At 34.6% G+C, this 15552-nt stretch overlaps 1 pseudogene; it reads left to right on the top strand.

Moving 5' to 3' along the window:
• The first annotated feature begins 213 nt into the window (after window positions 1-213).
• On the top strand, window positions 214-15276 carry LOC141549873 (BAG family molecular chaperone regulator 5-like; annotated as a pseudogene).
• The last annotated feature ends 276 nt before the right edge of the window (window positions 15277-15552 follow it).

Consider the following 15552-nt stretch of genomic DNA (forward strand, 5'->3'; position numbering starts at 1 on the left):
AGATTTTTTCTGTCGAATTTCAAGAATGTCTTCTGTTGGTAATTATTTGTGTTTTTGTTTTGTTTTGTTTTGTTTTGTTTTGTTTTGTTTTTCTGGTCAAGCATTAATTCTGAGGTTTGCCATGAAGTAAATTCTGAGAGAAAACGTGGAGCTCAAGAAGCTGTGTGCCTCCTTTCCGCCATTTGGCTTGAAGTCCCTCTTTAGCTTTAACCAATGCCTTTTGTAATCCTGTCATATAGGGTGGACAAAATTGCTGCATGGGTGGAGATGATGGTGTCACTGCCACTTTCATTCATCCTCTTCCCTCTGCCCATGAAAGTAAAGTTGAGTGAGGAGGAGGATCAGGAGATGGTGAGTGCCCTAAGAGCACCTGCTTGGGCATAGGCTGAAATGAAACTGAGCTATGAAAGTGAGAAGGACCACAGTCTTTAAGCTCATTAACTCCATTCTTAACTCCTTTCTTGTCCAACTCTCCATGCCTTTCAGCTGCTTTATCAATGCCATCTCTCTCCTGCACTTTCTCTTCACACTTCCTTGTCTGGAAATCCACATTAAATTTTTTCTTTTTTTAGAACTTGTGGATTCCTTTAAAGCCAATTGTACCATACATAAACATACATATACATATACATATACATATACATATACATATACATATACATATACATATACATATACATAAACATGTATAACCTAAAGTGTGTTACCTCAGGAATTGATTCAGGGCTCATACCTTTGTAATATTCAATTAGTTGCTCTTCCACTATTTTCAATATATCTAGCTCCAATTTTTCTTCCTAAGAGAACCAAGGAGTCATGAACTCTTACATATTTAAGAGTGCAGTGATCTGTTTCCAAGTTACCAACAAAGCTTGCTTTTTTATTAATCTAACTATGCATGCTAAACACTCCCCTAGGAGTGGGGGAAATATTTTCTTAGTTTTTGCCCCATTTCAGCTGAAAAATGAAAGTGACTAGTTTATCCCTTACCAAAGTTCCTGTTTGTCTATTTTTGTACTCACCCTGTTTCTGAGTCACAGGGATTTCTCCACTGAATTTTTTATCACATCAGTTGAACTGCTGAGTGTAGGTCTTTACTCCAGAGCCTCACATATACGGCCTCATGTCTAGGGCCCCACATTTAGTGCTCCACATTTGGAAGTCAAAATGTAATGTCTGGACTAGCTTTCTGGAGGCTCTCTGGATGGGCCTTGATCTTTGGTGGAGAAGTGATGAAAACAGGAGACACTATGAGGATGGTCAAGGATGGAATGTGTAGTCTCTTCTGTGTCTGTGTCTGAATCTTTGAATCTGAGGTTGAGCTCAAGCAGACACTCTTGTTGCCAGTACTCTCAGCCTTCAAATACCTTAGTGCAATTACACCACTACAACACGATGAGCATGTGCCAACTCTAGAACCATTATATCACCCTATCACACTGAGTGTATGCCAACTAGAGTGATTACATCATTACATCACACTAAGTATATGTGAACTAGAGAACCATTTTCTCATTAGTCATACTGAGTAAACACCCTGTTGTAAGTATCCTTGCTTCAAGTATACCATTCCCAAAGTTCCCCACAATCTGGGTCCCTCTACAATTTCTTAAAGGATGTTTTCTACATTCTTTTTTTCATAATGGTTTTCAGTTAGTCCTATAATTCTTAGATTGTCTCTCCTGAATCTATTTTCCAGGTTTTTCCAATGAAAGATTTTACATTTTCTTCTATTTTTTTTCATTTTTTTGTTTTGTTTTTACTGATTTTTGAAAAATCAGTTTACATATCTATCTCTATCCCTATCTACTATCTATCTATTTATTTATGGAGATATATATATATATATATATATATATATATATATATATATATATATATATATATGTATGTATATATATATATATATATACATACATACATACACAGAGAAAGAGAGAGGGGGGGAGTATAATCCTTCTTGAAAGCAATTTGCAACAAATGTCAAAAAACCACTAAACTATTCCTAGTTTTATGCTTCAAATATATTAAAAAAAAAAAAAAGAAAAGAAAGAAAAGCAACCATATGTGCAACAGTATTTATAGCAGGTTGTTGAGTGTTGGCAAAAAAAGAAAGAAAGAAAAAGAAAGAAACTGAGAGAAATCCATCAAATGGTGAATGGCCAAACAAATTATGGTAAATGAATATAATAGGATATCATAAATTCTCATGAGAAGAACTTATGAAAAACATAATTTCAGAAAAAGCTGGGAAGACTTGTCTAAAAAGATGTAAATAGAAGGAATAAGACCCAGAACAATTTATACAAAAACAGAAATTTGTTAAGATAATTAATATTTCAAAGTTTGTAATTCTGTTCAACAATGACCAATCAAAATTCCAAAGGATTCATGTTGAACCATACTATCTATCTCTAGGAAGACTGGTAGATTCAAAGCAACAATTGAGTTTTTTTTCTTTCTTTTTTCATTTTTTGAATTTTATTAATGATGACTATATTTATTCAATGACTTACTTTTATTGGCTTCTTAATAAGAGAAGAAAAGAGAAGGGAACAGAAAAAATATGCAGAAAAAATATGAAGTGAAAAAAATTCAAAAAATCATAACTCAAAATATCATTACATTTGGAGGGTAAGGATCATTGATAAATTTGAAGAAAACTCAGTTAAATTTAGAAAGTTAGCCTATACCTAGGATGGTTTTTTCCCCCCCTGAGGCTGGGGTTAAGGGACTTGCCCAGGGTCACACAGCTAGGAAGTGTTAAGTGTCTGAGACCAGATTTGAACTCAGGTCCTCCTGAATTCTAGACTGGTGCTCTATCCACTGCACCACCTAGCTGCCCCTCTTTTTTTTTTTTTTTTTTAAGCAGAATTAGTGAGGTTTTAGTAAAGAAAATGTTTTATATTAGCAAATGACGAAGATAACATAAATTCATGCTACCTTAAAATAATACAGGGGCTCCCTTATAGTGTGCTTTCTGGAGGTCCTTGTTTGGGTGCCAAAATATAGTGTGCCTTCTAGGGCCTCCAAATTGGAGTGCCAAAAATATACCTATCCGCACTAGCTCTCTGGAGAATTTTGGGATGAGCCTTGGTCTTAGTGGAGGAATTAAGAAGGCAGAAGACTCACCACTAATGAGCAATTCAGAGTCAAAGGCTCTTGTTTAAGATAGAAGGCATTTTATAACATGAAAATAAGTCATAAATCTGAAGAAATTCTATAATGATTTGTAATTTGACATCTGATTTTTAAAAGAACTATCAATTTAATATGACAAATTTAGAGTTGTCTGATTTTTTTAGAGAAAAAAATTATCACTGACAGGTCATCATTTCATTTGAGTCACTGAAAAGATTACACCCAAGTATACTCTTCAGCAGAAGAATGTAGTTACAAAAGAACCCAATGGAGAAACTAAAGACATAAAATTTAAAACTATACTATGGGAGGTGTGGCAGAGAGCATCAGTCAACTGATAGAAGGCTTCAGCTGAATGTTTTCTAATTAGTTGGAGAACTGATTTCATTGAATAAAAGCTCTAGTGAAGATGATAAACTTCCAAGATACCTAGAGTTAGTGAAAAGTGAAACTTTGAATGACTTAGTGTTCTTTTCTATTACCTTTAGACTTTGAAAAGGAAAAACAAAAGAATATTTTACTTTCTTTATTCTAATGAGCTGGTCAATAATTTCACCATTAGCTCCAAAAACACCAAATAACCTATCTGGATAAATATCTATATGTTCTAGATAACTTATAAATAACCACTTAGATAAGCTTTTCAATTGTCTTCTTCAAAGATAATTATTATTCCCATTAAGAGTTACTACTTTCTAGATGTCCTATTAAGTGTAATGGTTAATTAAAAGCTAGAAAGTACTGTTTTTGAGTAGAGAAACAAAGAATAGAATTTCTCTAACAAAAGATTAGTAGTCAAACAGTGAGCAGAATCATTTCATATGCTAAAAGTTTTCCTGAATGTTCATAAAAATAATATCAAATAGGTAATAACATCAAAGTCTTCATACTAGAAGGGAAAGTTACTCTAACCACGTGAGTTTTCCTCCCTCATGTACTTTCTAATAAATTTCTTATAATTGTGTACCCATTCTGCAACATAAAATAAAATATGGTATTAGTGGAGAAATGTGATCTGTTCAGTTTTTATATGTAGATTAAAATGTTTTATTATTCATCTAATTGATTTTACGTACAAATATGTGTTTGTGTGTATAAGGGGTGTTGTCTCTGTGTATCTGTTTTCTGGGTCTGTGTTTATATATAACTCTTCAATATTATTATCTTTTGCCTTACTGTTTTTTTTTTAATTTTAATTTTATTTTATAATTATAACATTTTTTGACAGTACATATGCATGGGTAATTTTTTACAACATTATCCCTTGCACTTACTTCTATTCAGATTTTTTCCCTTCCTCCCCCATCCCCCTCCCCCTGATGGCAAGCAGTCTTATATATGTTAAATATATTACAGTATATTCTAGATACAATATATGTGTGTAGAACCGAATTTTTTGTTGCACAGGAAGAATTGGATTCAGAAGGTAAAAATAACAGTTTACATTCATTTCCCAGTGTTCCTTTTCTGGATGTAGCTGGTTCTGTCCATCATTAATCAATTGGAATTGGATTAGCTCTTCTCTATGTTGAAGAAATCCACTTCCATCAGCATACATCCTCATACAGTATCATTGTTGAAGTGTATAATAATCTTCTGGTTCTGCTCGTTTCACTCAGCATCAGTTGATGTAAGTCTCTCCAAGCCTCTCTGTATTTCTCCTGTTGGTCATTTGTTATAGAACAATAATATTCCATAACATTCATATACCATAGTTTACCCAACCATTCTCCAATTGATGGACATCCATTCATCTTCCAGCTTCTAGCCACTATGAAAAGGGCTGCCACAAACATTTTGGCACATACAGGACCCTTTCCCTTCTTTAGTAGTTCCTTGGGGTATAAGCCCAGTAGTTGTATGGCTGGGTCAAAGGGTATGCACATTTTGATAACTTTTTGGGCATAATTCCAGATTGCTCTCCAGAATGGTTGGATTCTTTCACAACTCCACCAACAATGCATCAGTGTCCCAGTTTTCCCACAGCCCCTCCAACATTCATCGTTATTTGTTCCTGTCATCTTAGCCAATCTGACAGGTGTGTAATGATACCTCAGAGTTGTCTTAATTTGCATTTCTCTGATCAATAGTGATTTGGAACACTCTTTCATTTGAGTGGAAATAGTTTTAATTTCGTCATCTGAAAATTGTCTGTTCATATCCTTTGACCATTTATCAATTGGAGAATGGCTTGATTTCTTATAAATTAAAGTCAATTATCTGTATATTTTGGAGATGAGGCCTTTATCAGAACCTTTAACTGTAAAAATTTTTTCCCAATTTGTTACTTCTCTTCTAAACTTGTTTGCATTAGTTTTGTTTGTGCAGAAACTTTTTAATTTGGTGTAATCAAAATGTTCTAATTTGTGATCAATAATGGTCTCTAGTTCTCCCTTGGACACAAACTCCTTCCTCCTCCACAAGTCTGAGAGGTAAACCATCCCATGTTCCTCCAATTTATTTATGATTTCGTTCTTTATGCCTAAATCTTGGACCCATTTTGATCTTATCTTAGTATGTGGTGTTAAATGTGGGTCCATGCCTAGTTTCTGCCATACTAATTTCCAGTTTTCCCAGCAGTATTTGTCAAATAATGAATTCTTATCCCAAAATTTGGGACCTTTGGGTTTGTCAAAGATTAGATTGCTATTTTTATTCACTATCTTGCCCTGTGAACCTAACCTATGCCACTGATCAACTAGTCTATTTCTTAGCAAATACCAAATGGTTTTGGTGACTGTTGCTTTGTAATATAGCTTTAAATCAGGTACACTTAGACCACCTTCCTCTGACTTTTTTTTTTTCGTTAGTTCCCTTGCAATTCTCGACCTTTTATTCTTCCATATGAATTTTGTTGTTATTTTTTCTAGGTCATTAAAATAGTTTCTTGGGAGTCTGATTGGTATAGCACTAAATAAATAGATTAGTTTGAGGAGTATTGTCATCTTTATTATATTCGCTCAGCCTATCCAAGAACACTGAATGTCTTTCCAATTATTTAAATCTGACTTTATTTTTGTGGCAAGTGTTTTGTAATTTTGCTCATATAATTCCTGACTCTCCTTTGGTAGATATATTCCCAAATATTTTATACTATCGACTGTTATTTTGAATGGAATTTCTCTTTGTATCTCTTGCTGTTGGATTGTGTTGGTAATATATAAAAATCCTGAGGATTTATGTGGATTTATTTTGTATCCTGCGACTTTGCTAAAATTCTGAATTATTTCTAATAGCTTTTTAGCAGAGTCTTTGGGGTTCTCTAAGTATACCATCATGTCATCTGTGAAAAGTGACAATTTGATTTCTTCATTTCCTACTCTAATTCCTTGGATCTCTTTCTCGGCTCTTATTGCCAAGGCTAGAGTTTCTAGTACTATATTGAATAGTAATGGTGATAGTGGGCAACCTTGTTTCACTCCTGATCTTACAGGGAAAGGTTCTAGTTTATCACCATTACATATGATGTTTACTGAAGGTTTTAAATATATGCTCCTTATTATTTTAAGGAATAGTCCATTTATTCCTATACTCTCAAGCGTTTTTAGTAGGAATGGATGTTGGATTTTATCAAATGCCTTTTCTGCATCTATTGAGATGATCATATGGTTTTTATTAATTTGATTATTAATATGGTCAATTATACTAATAGTTTTCCTAATATTAAACCAGCCCTGCATTCCTGGTATAAATCCCACTTGGTCATAGTGTATTATCCTGGGGATGATTTTCTGAAGTCTATTTGCTAATATCTTATTTAAGATTTTAGCATCAATATTCATTAAGGAAATTGGTCTATAGTTTTCTTTCTCAGTTTTCGATCTACCTGGTTTAGGTATCAGTACCATGTCTGTGTCATAGAAGGAATTTGGTAGGACTCCTTCAATCCCTATTTTTTCAAATAGTTTACATAGCATTGGAGTTAGTTGTTCTTTAAATGTTTGGTAGAATTCACCTGTAAATCCATCTGGTCCTGGGGACTTTTTCTTAGGAAGTTGGTTAATAGCTTGGTCTATTTCTTTTTCTGAGATGGGACTATTTAGACTACTTACTTCTTCCTCTGTTAATCTGGGCAAGCTATATTTTTGAAGGTATTCTTCCATTTCATTTAAGTTATCGAATTTCTCGGCGTAAAGGTGAGCAAAGTAGCTCCTAACTATTGTTCTAATTTCCTCTTCATTAGTGGTGAGTTCACCCTTTTCATTTTCAAGACTATCAATTTGCTTTTTCTCTTTCCTTTTTTTAATCAGGTTTACTAAGGGTTTGTCTATTTTGTTGGTTTTTTCATAAAACCAACTCTTAGTTTTATTAATTAATTCAATAGTTTTTTTACTTTCAATTTTATTAATCTCACCTTTTATTTTTTGAATTTCAAGTTTTGTGTTTGTGTGGGGGTTTTTAATTTGTTCCTTTTCTAGCAATTTTAGTTGTAAGCCCAATTCGTTGGCCCTCTCTTTCTCTATTTTATGCAAGTAGGCCTGTAGAGATATAAAACTTCCCCTTATTACTGCTTTGGCTGTATCCCACACATTTTGGTATGATGTCTCATTATTGTCATTTTCTTGGGTGAAGTTATTAATTATGTCTATGATTTGCTGTTTTACCCAATCATTCTTTAGTATAAGATTATTTAGTTTCCAATTATTTTTTGGTCTATTTTCCCCTGGCTTTTTATTAAATGTTATTTTGATTGCATTATGGTCTGAAAAGGATGCATTTACTATTTCTGCCTTACTGAGGTTTTTATGCCCTAGTATATGATCAATTTTTGTATAGGTTCCATGAACTGCTGAGAAGAAAGTATATTCCTTTCTGTCTCCATTTAGCTTTCGCCAAAGATCTATCATATCAAACTTTTCTAGTATTCTATTTACCTCTTTGACTTCTTTCTTATTTATTTTGTGGTTTGATTTATCTCATTCTGAGAGTGCAAGGTTGAGATCTCCCGCTATTATAGTTTTGCTATCTATTTCCTCTTGCAGCTCTCTTAATTTCTCTTTTAAGAATTTAGATGCTGCACCACTTGGTGCATTCATGTTTAATATTGATACTGCTTCACTATTGATGCTTCCCTTTAGCAGGATATAATGCCCTTCCTTATCTCTTTTAATTAGATCAATTTTTGTTTTTGCTTGATCTGAGATGAGGATGGCTACTCCTGCTTTTTTGGTTTTCCCTGAAGCATAATAGAATCTGCTCCACCCTTTTACTTTTAGTTTGAATGTCTCATCCTGTTTCAGGTGTGTTTCCTGTAAACAACATATAGTAGGATTCTGACTTCTAATCCAGTCTGCTAACTGCTTCCTCTTTATGAGGCAGTTTGCCCCATTCACACTTATGGTTAGAAGGACTAATTCTATATTGCTTGCCATCCTATTAACCCCTGCTTATGCTTTTCCCCTTTCCTTCCCTTTTACCCTCCTATCCAGTATTAAACTGTTGAACACCACTTGCTTTTCACAGCCCTCCCTTTTTAGGATCCCTCCCCCACCTTAAAGATCCTCCCCTTATTTTACCCCTTTTCCTCAAAATTACTGTATTCCCTTCCCCTTAGCTTACTCCTTCCCTTTCACTTTTCAATGAAGTGGAAGAAGTTTCACCATAAATCGAATATGTCTATTGATACACGCTATGTTCATCTCCCTCCTTTCTTTCTCTCAGATATAATAGGTTACCTTTGCCTCTTCATGAGATGTAGTACCACCACTTTACACTTTTTTATGATATAATCTCCTTTCCACCACTAGTTTCTAAGACAAATTGTACATATGTTCTTTACATATTTTTTTTGACAGAAGTATAGTTCTCAAGATTTCTTTTTACCTTTTTAGAAATCTCTTGAGTTCTGTATTTGAAGATCAAACCTTTTATGTAGGTCTGTTTTTTTCATCAAAAATAGATGGAATTCATTTATTTCGTTAAATGTCCATCTTCTTCCCTGGAAAACGATGCTCATTCTTGCTGGGTAAGTTTTTCTTGGCTGCATACCAAGTTCCTTAGCCTTTCGGAATATCATGTTCCAGGCCCTGCATTCTTTTAATGTGGACACTGCTAGATCCTGTGTTATCCTTATTGTGGATCCTCCATATCTGAATTGTTTTTTCCTAGCAGCTTCCAATATCTTTTCCTTTGTCTGATGGTTCTTGAACTTGGCCACTATATTTCTTGGCGTTTTGATTTTAGGGTCCCTTTCAGTAGGCGATCGATGAATTTTTTCAATGTCTATTTTACCCTCTGTTTCCAAAACGTCTGGGCAGTTCTCTTTGATAATTTCCTTGAAAATGGTGTCCAAGCTCTTTTTTTCCTCCCATTTTTCAGGGAGTCCGATTATTCTCAAATTGTCTCTCCTGGATCTGTTTTCCAGGTCTGTTGTCTTTCTGGTAAGGTACTTGACAGTCTTTTCAATTGTTTCATTTCTCTGGTTTTGCTTGACTCCCTCTTGGTTTCTCCTTGAGTCATTCATTTCCACTTGTTCCAGTCTAATTTTTCAATGATGTATTTTCTTCACTCACTTTTTTTATATCTCTTTGTACTTGTCCAATTGAGTTTTTATCTTCTATGGAATTTTTTCCATTTTATCCATTTTATTTTTTAGAGAGCTGATTTCTTTTTCCAGCTCACTAATCCTGTTTTCCTTGGAGTTGTTTACCTTTTCCAGCTCACTAATCCTGTTTTCCTTGGAATTGTTTACCTTTTCCAGCTCACTAATCTTGTTTCTCAATGATTTGATTTCTTTATCCACTCTGTCTTTGAATGCATGGGATGACTTCTCCAGGCTCTCTTGCCAAGCTTCCCTTTCCTTTTCCCATTTCTCTTCCAGCTCTCTTGTGAGAGCCTTTTTGATTTCCTCTATGAGGTTCTTTTGTATTGAGGAGCAGCTTATATCCCTCCCAGGGGATACATCTGTGGACAGTCTGTTCCTAGTCTCCTCAGCATTTGAAGTCTGCTACCTCTCCACACAGTAGCTGTCAATGGTTACAGCCCTTTTGAATTTTTTGTTCATTTTGTCAGAGCAGGAATCAAAGAAAACAAACTGACAAGAGAAACAATTGGTCTTTTTTGCGGGGGATGGGGCTGGATGGTATTAATGGGCTTCCTCCATAGACCGGGGGTAGGGCAGCAGAGAGCCACTAACAGAACAGCAATGACTGTACTGAGTCTGCGCTCTGAGGCTCTGAGAACACACCGAGTCAGTCCAGGTGGGGGTTGGGGGTGGCCAGGCTCTGAGAGATGCTGGCTTTCTGGGGTTTTAATCTTCACCTCCGGTGTTTACACCCTCTCCACCGCTCCTGGCTTGCTGCCAAGACAGAGCATCCACACTGGGGCAAAAGCCCTTTCACAGAAACGGCAGAGATCGTACCCCTCCCCCTCAGGTCTGAGCTGTGTGAGCTGCCTGTCTTGCTCTGGCTGTCTGCCCTCAGTCTGCACCCAGTCTGATTGACCCTCCCCCGAGCAAACACAGACCTTTTCTGGCGACTTTCAAGGATGTCTTCTCTTGGTGATAATTTGTGGATTTCTTTCTGGGTCAAGCATTAAGTCAGAGGCTTGTCATGAAGTAAGTTCTGAGAGAAAACGAGGAGCTCAAGCAGCTGTCTGCCTCCACGCCGCCATCTTCCTTTTGCCTTACTGTTAAGGAAATATTTATGTTAATATACAAAATAGCTTTCTGTGACTGACTATCCAAATAGAAAACAAACTGTATAGAGTTTTAAGAGCTAGAGTCACAAGTAGAGAAAATCTATTTCTCTTAGGATCCTGAGAGATTTTGAGTATATTCATATGGTAAATAATTTAGATTTGTTAGGCTGACAATAGGTTGTTATTTAGTGAACAAAATAGAATAGACCAAAAGGTGTCTCCTGTACTGTGTGGGGGGACATATTCTGTGTCATGATGGGTATTTATTCACTCTACTTTGTCTGCAACCCTACTCTAATTCCACTTTGTTTCATTACAAGGTGAAGGTGAAGATGGGTGAAATAAAGCACATAATCAGTAATTTGTTATTTCTTCTACAATTCCTTCATTTCTTCAGTTAGTTTAACAAGCCATTATTAAGTACCAAGAATTGTGTTTGACATTGTACTAAGAGCTGGGAATAGTGAAAAAACAGAAATATGTAGAAAATCTTTGTAACTACTATCCCAATATTTCACCTTCATTTCTTACTACTTCTTTCCACATATTCCTCCAAGCCAAGATGGTCTACTTACCTAGATCTCCCACATAATGCCATTGCCTTATTTATAAATACTGAAGGAAAGGAGGGTATTCAACAAGCCAGAAAAAGAGTTGCTCAAGACAGAGTGCCTTCTCAAAGAACTGAAGCAAAATGTAAAACACCCACACCAGATAGAGAGAGAGAATATTTTTAAGGAAGCTCAGATACTTGTCAAGGAAGAAATTACTCCACTCTGTAGTGGAGATAACAGGGTAACAGATGAATTTGAAGAAGCCATCCAAGATGTCATACTGAGACTGACACATGTAAAAATGGGAGGGAAAATCTCTTTGCGAAAAGCAAGATATCACACATTGACCAGAATATGTGCAGTTCAAGAGATTATTGAAGATTCCATGAAGAAGCAGCCTTCCTTGCCACTTTCTGAAGATGCACATCCTTCTGTCTCGAAAATAAACTCTGTTATGTGTGAAGTGAACAAAGCTAGAGGGACTGTTATTGCTCTTTTAATGGGAGTAAATAACAGTGAAACTTTCAAGCATTTGTCATGTGTGCTGTCAGGGTTGATTGCTGATCTGGATGCTTTAGATGTTTGTGGATGTACAGAAATAAGAAATTATAGTAAGGGAGTTGTAGAAGATATCAACAAATTATTGAAATGTTTGGATTTAGAAGAAGAATCAGATTCTACTTATGCATTTGACCTGGGACAGAATCAATCCATTTAAAAATAGAAGGGGTTCTCAAAAAAACTGAGATAAATAAAGAATGACCTTTTTTTTTTTTTTTTTTTGTATTCAGTTCACATTTCTCTTAGAAAAAGAAACTTTAGATAGCAATTAAAATCTTCTCTTTAACATATAGGCATATATCTGAATATCATCATTTTTATGTTTTTTTAATTTATTTTTTATTAATTTTATAATTATAAAATTTTTGACAGTACATATGCATAGGTAATTTTTTACAACATTATCCCTCGTATTCCTTTTTGTTCCAAATTTTTCCCCTCCCCTCCCCTAGATGGCAGGCATTCCCATACATATTAAATATGTTATTGTATATCGTAGGTACAATATATATGTGCAGAACCGAATTTTGTTGTTATTGTTGCAAAGGAAGAATTGTATTTGGAAGGTAAAAATAATCTGGGAAGAAAAACAAAAAAAAAAAAAAATGCTCACAGTTTACACTCATTTCCCAGTGTTCCTTCTCTGAGGGTAGCTGATTCTGTCCATCATTGATCAATTGGAATTGGATTAGCTCTTCTCTCTATGTTGAAGAATAAACTTTTTTTTTAAATTTTATTTATTAAAAAAAAAGTTGACAGTATATATGCATGAGTAATTTTTTAAAAAAAATTATCCCTTGTATTCATTTTTCCAAAGTATCCCCTCCCTCCCTCAACTCCCTCCCCTTGATGACAGGCAATCCCATACATTTTACATATGTTACAATATAACCTAGATACAATATATGTGTGTAAATATCATTTTCTTGTTGCACATTAAGTATTAGATTCTGAAGGTATAAGTAACCTGGGTAGATAGACAGCAGTGCTAACAATTTACATTCACTTCCCAGTGTTCCTTCTCTGTATGTAGTTGTTTCTGTCCATCATTGATCAACTGGAAGTGAGTTGGATCTTCTTTATGTTAAAGATATCCACTTCCATCAGAATACATCTTCATACAACATTGAAGTGTACAGCGATCCTCTGGTTCTATTCATTTCACTCAGCATCAGTTGATGTAAGTCTCTCCAAGACTCTCTGTATTCCTCCTGCTGGTCATTTCTTACAGAGCAATAATATTCCATAACCTTCATATACCATAATTTACCCAACCATTCTCCAATTGATGGACATCCATTCATCTTCCAGTTTCTAGCCACTACGAAAAGAGCTGCCACAAACATTTTGGCACATATAGGTCCCTTTCCCCTCCTCAGTATTTCTTTGGGATATAAGCCCAATAGGAGCAATGCTGGATCAAAGGGTATGCACAGTTTATTAACTTTTTGGGCATAGTTCTAAATTGCTCTCCAGAATGGCTGGATTCTTTCACAACTCTACCAACAATGTATTAGTGTCCCAGTTTTCCCACATCCCCTCCAACATTCATCATTATTTGTTCCTGTCATCTTAGCCAATCTGACAGGTGTGTAGGAGTATCTCAAAGTTGTCTTAATTTGCATTTCTCTGATCAGTAGTGATTTGGAACACTCTTTCATATGAGTGGATATAATTTTAATTTCATCATCTGAGAATTGTCTGTTCATATCCTTTGACCATTTATCAATTGGAGAATGGTTTGATTTCTTATAAATTAGGATCAATTCTCTATATATTTTGGAAATGAGACCTTTATCAGAACCTTTAACTTTAAAAATATTTTCCCAATTTGTTACTTCTCTTCTAATCTTGTTTGCATTAGTATTGTTTGTACAGAAACTTTTTAGTTTGATGTAATCAAAATATTCTATTTTGTGATCAATAATAAATTCCTTCCTCCTCCACAGGTTTGAAAGGTAGACTATTCTCTGTTCCTCTAATCTATTTATTATCTCATTCTTTATGCCTAAGTCATGGACCCATTTTGATCTTATCTTGGTATATGGTGTTAAGTGTGGATCCATATCTAATTTCTGCCATACTAATTTCCAGTTTTCCCAACAGTTTTTTCCAAATAATGAATTTTTATCCCTAATGTTGGTATCTTTGGGTTTGTCAAAGATTAGATTGCTATAGATGTACCCTTTTTTCTCCTTTGTATCTAATCTGTTTCACTGATCGACCGGTCTATTTCTTAGCCAATACCAAATGGTTTTGGTGACTCCTGCTATGTAATATAGCTTTATATCACTTAAACCACCTTCATCTGACTTTTTTTTTTCATTAGTTCCCTTGAAATTCTTGACCTTTTATTCTTCCATATCAATTTTGTTGTTATTTTTTCTAGGTCATTAAAATAGTTTCTTGGGCGTCTGATTGGTATAGCACTAAATAAATAGATTAGTTTGGGGAGTATTGTCATCTTTATTATATTCGCTCAGCCTATCCAAGAGCACTGAATGTCTTTCCAATTATTTAAATCTGACTTTATTTTTGTGTCAAGTGTTTCGTAATTTTTCTCATATAATTTTCTCATATAATTCCTGACTATTCTTTGGTAGATGGATTCCCAAATACTTTATACTCTCAACAAAGAATGAACTTCTTAAAGCACAAAATCCTTCTAATTTATACCTGGGATCAAAGACAGAATTGTAGGGTTTAATTAGACAGTTGGATGAAGTGGACCTTGGAAAGAAACCATGTATTCCAGAATAAAGAAGAGCTGTAATAAAAGTGCAAATACTTATGACTTTTATTGACTTTGAAGAAGCTCTTGAGAAAAGAAAGCAGGGGGTTGCTGAGGAACACCCATCCCACAGAGCCATCTGGAATGTTCTTGGAAGCTTGTCTGAGATGTTCTTGCTAGAAGTTCTTTCATTTGATGGAAATAGAACTGATAAGACCTATATATGGCTGGAAAAACTTCTCACAATGCAACTGTTAGCACTAGATGCTGTTGATCCTGAAGGAGAGGAGAAATGCAAAGCTGCCAGAAAATAAGCTGTGAAACTTGCACAGAATATTCTCAGCTATCTTGACTTGAAATCAGATGAACGGGAATACTAAGATACCAGAGGTCACACATTTGATGTTGCTTGTTTCGCACTTTATATAGATTTCTATATATTTATATAGAGCTCTTTCATTCTACTGAGGCATATATGTATATATATGATGTAAAGACGCATATTTCAATACCAGTATTTGTTTATGATCCCTGACTTGAGCAGATTACATATCTACCATTTTTAATGGTGCAAAAATAGATGTATTTACAACCCATCAGCATTTCCATTTGGGTTATAATATCTACATGATGTGTATTTTTATTATTCTGGGGGGGGAAAGAGTTGGGTTAAGAAGAAGAATTTGTAAGAATTGATTTATTTTTTAAATGGATTGTGCAAAAGTAAAAAATGCAGATGTTTTAAAATTCAGATAGCCACCTTACTCAATACTTGAAATATTAATAAATAGAATAATAGATTAATAAAATAAATAGATTAACTTGATTAATCCTGATAAGATTAAAACCCAAATGCTAGAGCAGCACAAATTTTTAATATGTTAAATAAAAACAAAAAGGAAAATTAATTTTTTTAAAATTTAGAAA

Source organism: Sminthopsis crassicaudata, chromosome 1 (assembly GCF_048593235.1).
Source record: "Sminthopsis crassicaudata isolate SCR6 chromosome 1, ASM4859323v1, whole genome shotgun sequence".
Taxonomy (NCBI): domain Eukaryota; kingdom Metazoa; phylum Chordata; class Mammalia; order Dasyuromorphia; family Dasyuridae; genus Sminthopsis; species Sminthopsis crassicaudata.